Genomic DNA, 7617 nt, shown 5'->3' with positions numbered 1-7617 from the left:
TTTTAGAACTATATCATTATTGTTACTATTGTCCTTGGTGTGAACAGGCCTTAAAAGTTAGGGGGGTGCAGAGTATGTCAGGCATATGGGCCCACCAGAATGGGGAGCCACAAATCACCAAATTTTGGAACTATATTGTTTATTTTTTGTATATCGTAAACAAAAACAAGTTTTAACTTTTAATAGTGCAGTAAAATTAAAAACTGTAAATTATAGAATGGCGTAAGTCACTTTAAAATACAGCATTAATGACGCAAAGAAGAACATAATGGATGGGAAGAGGCCCTTGTCGGGTGCCCCAAAGGTGAAAAAGTAGTTATTAAAAGGTGAAATTCTGTCTTGTTTCTGTTCATGGTGCCCCTGACTGGGGCATAAGCAGATTGTTTAAAAACGAATTCATACGAATTATCCACCAATTCGGCAAAATGTAAAGTAGTTACGAATTGTCATGAGATTGTGTTGGAAAAGGCTATCACACCTTGTGCTCTGCCTGGCTATGTGTAGCACCTGCTGCTCTGCAAATCCGATGATCCCAATGTTAACAAACTAGGGGTTTGTGCAGAACATTTCAGTATGGAATCACATTTATATATTTAATATATATAATATATATCTATTATATATAAATAATTATTTTATTAAAGAGAACATTATAATAATTTAACAAATACATACAAACTACTACTACTTCTACTATTAATAATAATAATAAATGTTATGACCCCTTTATTAGAAATATTAGCAAAATTTTTAATGTGTTAGCAATATTCTTTAATATTTTAAATATATGTTTAAAATATTCCTCTTATGAGTGAAAATACACACACAAACATGCTGTTATTGAACTGAGGCGCTACAATAATTATTTTAGATGGTATTAATATATAAGATCATTTAAGAAGACAATACACTTGCTATTCCTCTTTGTATTCGTTTTTGACTTAGAGTTTATGTCATAGAGTCTTATTATATTTCACTTACTTTTTTCCCCTGGCTGCCAATAAAGTTCCCTCTCCTCCTGCTCAGAAATGGTTTGTTATTGGCCTGTTGCGTTTTTGAGCATGGTGTCTATTGATCCGGTCCTTTGATTGAATTAAGGGTCCTGTGTGGAAAAAAATTCATCTCTATGGTTCATACTAGACAGCTGACATTTCTACCCAAAGCGCTGGTCACTAGAAGAACTGCAGGATTCTGGACGTGTCAGATGATCTTAAATTACAGCAGGAATGTGATGTGGGTAAAGATGAGGTTTTGTTTAGATTTCAAAGTGTGAAGTGACTTATCCAAAAGAAAGATCTGTGTGGGTACCATTGACTACTTCACTATTTGATCAGAATAAAATAATCTTTCAGACTATGAGAGTAAACAGCAAGAGAATGTGAGGTGCAATGAAAGATATAGTTGTCAATAGACAGAGAGAGCAACTGAAAGGCAAGAAAGGAAGACAGTGATGATCCTGTGTGCTCACTGGTAATATATGACCTGATTATGTTTTCATTGCCATTGATGGGTTCAGTAAAGGAAGTGTGATTGAAAAGAGAGAGGTGTGGTAACATTTATTGGTAAGGGACTGAAACCATTTACACCGGGCAGTTTCACCCAGTGATCTAATGATCTTTTCCAGGAATTCAGTGGACACATGAATACACACATTCATATACTCAACTGAATGTTTGAAAACCATTCTAACAAATGCTGCATGTGTGCTTAAAGGTGAAATGAGTTTTAAAAAAATATGAAGAAATACTTTACACTAATTTACACTAAGTGCAAATAGCTGCCTTGTTGGCAAATGCTATTTACACTAGCTCCACCCACCAATGTCAGTGGTTCAGCAGTAGTGAGTAAGGCTCGCAGACCTGGCTTTTAACGCGATCGACGTAGGTTTGAATCTGCCTTTTGCCGAGCTCACGTTTATTTTCAATAAAAATTAAATTAATGTTCTAAAAGTGGAAATAAACTGTGAACAAATGTTTAATAATATTTAAATATAATATTATAAATATAATATAATGTTATATTTATTGGGTAGCATTAGGTGAAGGTGTAGGGAGGGTTTTTATTCTCCCAATAAGGCAGCATCCATTTAATTATTTTAATAAATATAATCATTTACACTCTATGATATTATTGCATCCTATTAATGTACAAAAATACTGAGGTGCAAATAATATCTGCCAATATAAAGTATAGGTAGCATCTAATTACTATTTGCTCTTATTGCAAAGAACTGATACTTTTACATGGTGTAAATATAATCTATCGTTATTTTCACCTTGTGTAAATAGCATATCGCTAAGAAAATGCTGCTATTGACACTTAGTGTAAATAGCATCTAATTACTATTTACACTTAATGCAAATAGACGCTGCCTTCTTTTAAACCAGCCTGATAGAATATGGAGAAAATGTGGGGGTGGGGCTATCTGTTTGTCTGTCTGTTCAGGCAATGAAAGACAGGGTAAGTGTTCATGAAACCTTTTTGAAAACAATCATTATTTTTGCAATTCAGCTTTAATAAAACGTGTATGCTTATATCTGTTCACGTTCTATCCAGAAAGCAAAAGCAGATCTGATAAGGTTAAATATTTAAAGATATATTAAAAAGGTTAGTTCACCCAAAAATGAAAATTCTATCATTAATTACTCACTTCCTTCATCTTCGGAACACAAATTAAGATATTTTTGATAAAGAAATATATGAGAACTCGTCCATAGACAGCAATATAACCACCACTTTCAAGGTCCAGAAAGGTGCTTAAGACAGCATTAAAATAGTCAATGTGACTGCAGTGGTTCAACCTTAATTTTATGAAGTGACGAAAATAACTTTAGGCTACGTCCATACGAAGCCGGAGCTTACCCTAAACCAATTTTTTTTTTTTTCCTCGTCACAAAAAATATCTGCGCCCACATGAAACCACTGAAACGACTCAAAATGATGTAGTATACATGCCAGACCATTATGTGGCGCTGTAATTCTGCCACAGAGACACACTTAAACAGCGAATAAGACTTAAACATAAACCTTGCGCGCTGAATACAAACTGTAGTAAAACTTAGAAATAACACTTTATTTTGGCTCAGTAGCTTCTGCAGCACGAACGCAAGCATGTAGAGTCTGCTATTGCTGTTTTGTGGTGTTAGCGCCGTCTGACTAGGGTCGACACGTGGGATGATGACATCATCGTTTCATAAAATTTACAGATTGCCCCGTCCACACGAAAACGCAAAGACGGCATTTTCAAATTTATCCACTCTGGGACCCGGTTTCAAAAAATAGCGGTTTCACCTTTCGAAAATGCCGGATCCATGTGGACGAAACGCCTATCCGATAAAAAATTTGTGCGTATTCACAGAAACGCGTCTCTGTGTGGACAGGATCTCTTTTTTTCCCTGTCATTATCCTTATGCAGGTGATGCAGTAAGCACAGTAAAGGCTTCTGTGTTTACGTCCAAATGTCAGCTCAGTATTGACCAAAGCTGCATACCTGAGCAGCATGACGCATGTGTGTGATGCTAACACAGGAGCCGGCCAATAATGAGTTGGCCTTCTGACGTAGAACCTGGAAGCACTGGACGTAAACAATGTATGAGAATGACACAGAAGAGATGATATTGTTGCATAAAGTCGTTATTTTTGTTTTGGTCTACAAAAAGTATTCTCGTCGCTTTATAAAATTAAGGTTGAGCCACTGCAGTCACGTTGACTGTTTTAATGATGTCTTTAGTACCTTTCTGGACCTTGAAAGTGTTGATTATATTGCTGTCTATGGATGAGTCAGATACCTCTTGGATTTCATCAAAAATATCTTAATTTGTGTTCTGAAGATGAATGAAGGTCTTACACGTGTGGAACGACATGAGGGTGAGTAATTAATGACTGAATTTTCATTTTTGGGTGAACTAACCCTTTAAATACACTTCTGTTCAAAAGTTTGGGGTCGGTAAGATTTTTTGAAGGTATTCTCTTGGGCTCGCCAAGGCTGCATTTATTTGATCAAAAATACAATAAAACAGTTGTAAAATATTATTACAATTTAAAATAACTCTCTTTTTTATTCCTGTGATGGCAAAGCAGAATTTTCTGCAGCCATTACTACAGACTTCAGTGTCACATGATCCTAAAGAAATCTAATATGCTGATTTGGAGCTCAAAAAATATTTCTTATTATTATCCATGTTGAAAACTGCTACTTAATGTTTTGTTTAGGAAACCAAGATTCTTTGATGAACAAAAAGTTCAAAAGAACAGCATTTATCTGAAATCTTTTGCACAATTATAAATGTCCTTACTGTCAATTTTGATCAATTAAATGCATATTTGCTAAATAAATGTATTTTCTTTCACAAGAAAATCTTAATGAGCCCAAACTTTTATACACTAGTGTATATATATATATATATAAACATATCAAGTGATACAAAACCATAAGTGAACTACAGTCCTCTTAAAAAACTGATTTGTCTGACCAAGTCTTTTAGAACAAGACACTTGTAAGAAGTGATGAGTGTAAGAGCAAAGTCAGAAGGGATGGAGTGATGCATAGGACACAAGTGATGCATGTTTATTTAGCCTTTGATCTTTGTGCTGTTAGGAGCCCAGCGCTGTGAGAGAAAGAGAGCAAAAGGACTCATATCTCCACCTACTGAAGATTACGCATTAACCATCCGCACTAGAAAGGGTCTCAAATGGATTCTCTCGCATTCATGTTTGTCATGGCAACCAAATAAAGTGCACAAGACAAAAAGATTGGAGACTCTTAAGACCTAATGGAAAAACAAACTAACAAATAAATAAATAAATAAATAAGAAAAAGTACAAATGAACAAATGAATAGATCACTTTTAGTACTCATGGGACTATTTTGGGGGGAAAAGTATATGACAAGAAAGCAGAATAGTTAACATTATAAACAACACAGACAGTCCTAATGTCTTTGACTGCTTCCCTGCATCCTTCCTGACTGCTGCCTTATCAAAGAGCTCCTTTCAGAGCAATGCTGATGTACAGAGAATGGCCAGAGAGGGAGACCCAGACACAGTTTGGCTTTTGTCAGAGTTGATTTGAAGTCACAACTCACATTGATTGCTTATGCTAAATGTTGTGCTTAATAGACAAACGTTTATAGGCTGATAAACAGAAGAGAAGGTGAGATGCACAGGACAGAGCACAAATTAAACACATCAGTTAAGGTCAGTATATGAATCAGACATGAATAGGGTCTGTGAATAGTGTAATGGAGAAAAAAAAATCCTTTGGCACCTCCTGTATCTCACTTAATTACATTTCTAAAGGGGAATAAAATGCTTTCATTTTATAAATAAAAACATATTGCATTCAATCACAAATTCACTATAGAAATTGGTAGGTATTATTACCTTAACTTTGACAGGGTCCTATTTACCAAAGAAAATTGCAAGCATCAAGAAGGATGTGGCCATTGATGGGGTGTCTATATCTGAAACAGTTTGAGCATTTTCATATGTGTATTTTCTTGAATGTTTGGGTAGGGGCAATCCAAATGACAGCAAGAAGGACTGAATAAGAAAGACTTCCTTGACCCAAGCAGAATATATGGCAGCCGCCAATAAGCACAAACACTTTTTAGCCTGTCAAAGCAGGACAATTTTGCTCGAGCTGAAAGATTTTTACAGATTGAAAGACACTATTTGGAGGGCATGCTCTTTTAAAATAGAAAGCTAAATGTAAGACATTAGCACCTGCAGTGCCTCTATTCTCTCTCTGCGCAGATAGATAGATAGATAGATAGATAGATAGATAGATAGATAGATAGATAGATAGATAGATAGATAGATAGATAGATAGATAGATAGATAGATAGATAGATAGATAGATAGATAGATAGATAGATAGATAGATAGATAGATAGATAGATAGATAGATAGATAGATAGATAGATAGATAGATAGATAGATAGATAGATAGATAGATAGATAGATAGATAGATAGATAGATAGATAGATAGATAGATAGATAGATAGATAGATAGATAGATGGATAGACCAGTGTGGGTAATGCATCCACTCCAACTATTCATTCTCTTCTGCTCAATCCTCAGACACTTGCACAGAGCAAAACAAAGTGTGGTTATGAACAACAGTTTCTTGGAGTCCCTATAGTGAGTATATACAATACAGTTAAAAATTGATTCCTTGATTCTGATTGGTTGAGCCATGTTGAAAGCCATTGTAAAATTCCTGAAAACATACAGCTGACCGCATTACATAAGTATCGCTGCACCACTGAATGTTTGTGTTGCTGCATCTGTCTTAGCAACCACTCTTAGCAACGTAAACATGTTTGTTCTCTACTGATTTTGTTCACTGAATCACTGCATTATGTAGAAGAGTATTGTGAGAGAGATATCGAGTGACCGAGTCTTTTACCTGCATTCAGATTCAGCATTTTCCTTCAGATCAGTCCTATGTTCAAAAAAATCCATTTGAATGTCCGCTGCGATCCTGTCCTTTTAACATTTAAAGGTGCTAAAGAGTATGTTTTGTTTTATACATTTTGCAATATTACTTGAAACTGTCTTTACTAACTGATAAAAGACTATTTATTAGGTGCACTGAAAGGAATAATATTAATATACATCATCTGTGCACGAGGTAGGGCCTTAAAAACATCAGCCAATCGTTTACGCGATCATCGCGTAAATGATTGGCCCTCTGGCTTGTCAATCACTGCCATGACGTTCCTTGTGAGAGACGAGCGCGACTGCGCGCTCCAGTAACTTTCCACACTCTACAGGCGCCGCATGTGATGTTTTTGTCCGGAGACAGGAATAACATCTGCAGATTATGAGTTACCTGCGGTGAGTCCGACATAATGAATCCACTAACACGACACAGCGAATGCCGGTGGTAAACACTCGTGTTCCAATACTCGTGCACGAGTTTTGGGAGGCGTTCCCTCGAAAGGAGGGGGGTTGTTCTTACGCATTCGCTCATTTCAAAAACTCAGTAACAGTCTTTGGTTTCTCAGTCGACGAAAAGATCCTCTTTAGCACCTTTAATGGGTTTTCCTGTGCCCTGCTGACACTGACAGCGCTGGTCAATGCATTTCTCATTTCGTCTTGTTCCATGTTCACATCAAGTTTCAATGTAAAAGTCTTTAAGACTGAGTGACTCGCTCATAAAGACAATCTTTGCCGCCATCTAATGGTGTAATAAATGTAACTGTTCACGGTCAGGGACTATTTTTTCTGGCGGAAGGAAGGCTTTTATTGATTTTAATTCATGAAAGTTGCATTGATACATATTTTTTTGGCTTTAATATTTGTATTGTGTGGTAACCATTTTAAAAAAGCAATAAGTAACTTATCTATTTTAACATACTTTTCTATTTAAAATATACATAAAAATTTATTATATTCCTGTGTGTTACGACATGCTGGTAATTAAACACAACAATGGAGAATTAAACATGCATTCATGACATCTAGACTAGATTACTGTAAAGCATTACTATCTGGTTGTCCGGCATCCTCAATAAACAAGCCACAATTAGTCCAAAATGCAGCTGCTTGAGTTCTTACCAGGTCAAGAAAATATATTATATAACACTTATTTTATAAGTGATTATATAACA

Source organism: Megalobrama amblycephala, linkage group LG1 (assembly GCF_018812025.1).
Source record: "Megalobrama amblycephala isolate DHTTF-2021 linkage group LG1, ASM1881202v1, whole genome shotgun sequence".
Classification (NCBI taxonomy): Eukaryota; Metazoa; Chordata; class Actinopteri; order Cypriniformes; family Xenocyprididae; genus Megalobrama; species Megalobrama amblycephala.
Note: the sequence above shows the minus strand (reverse complement) of the source record.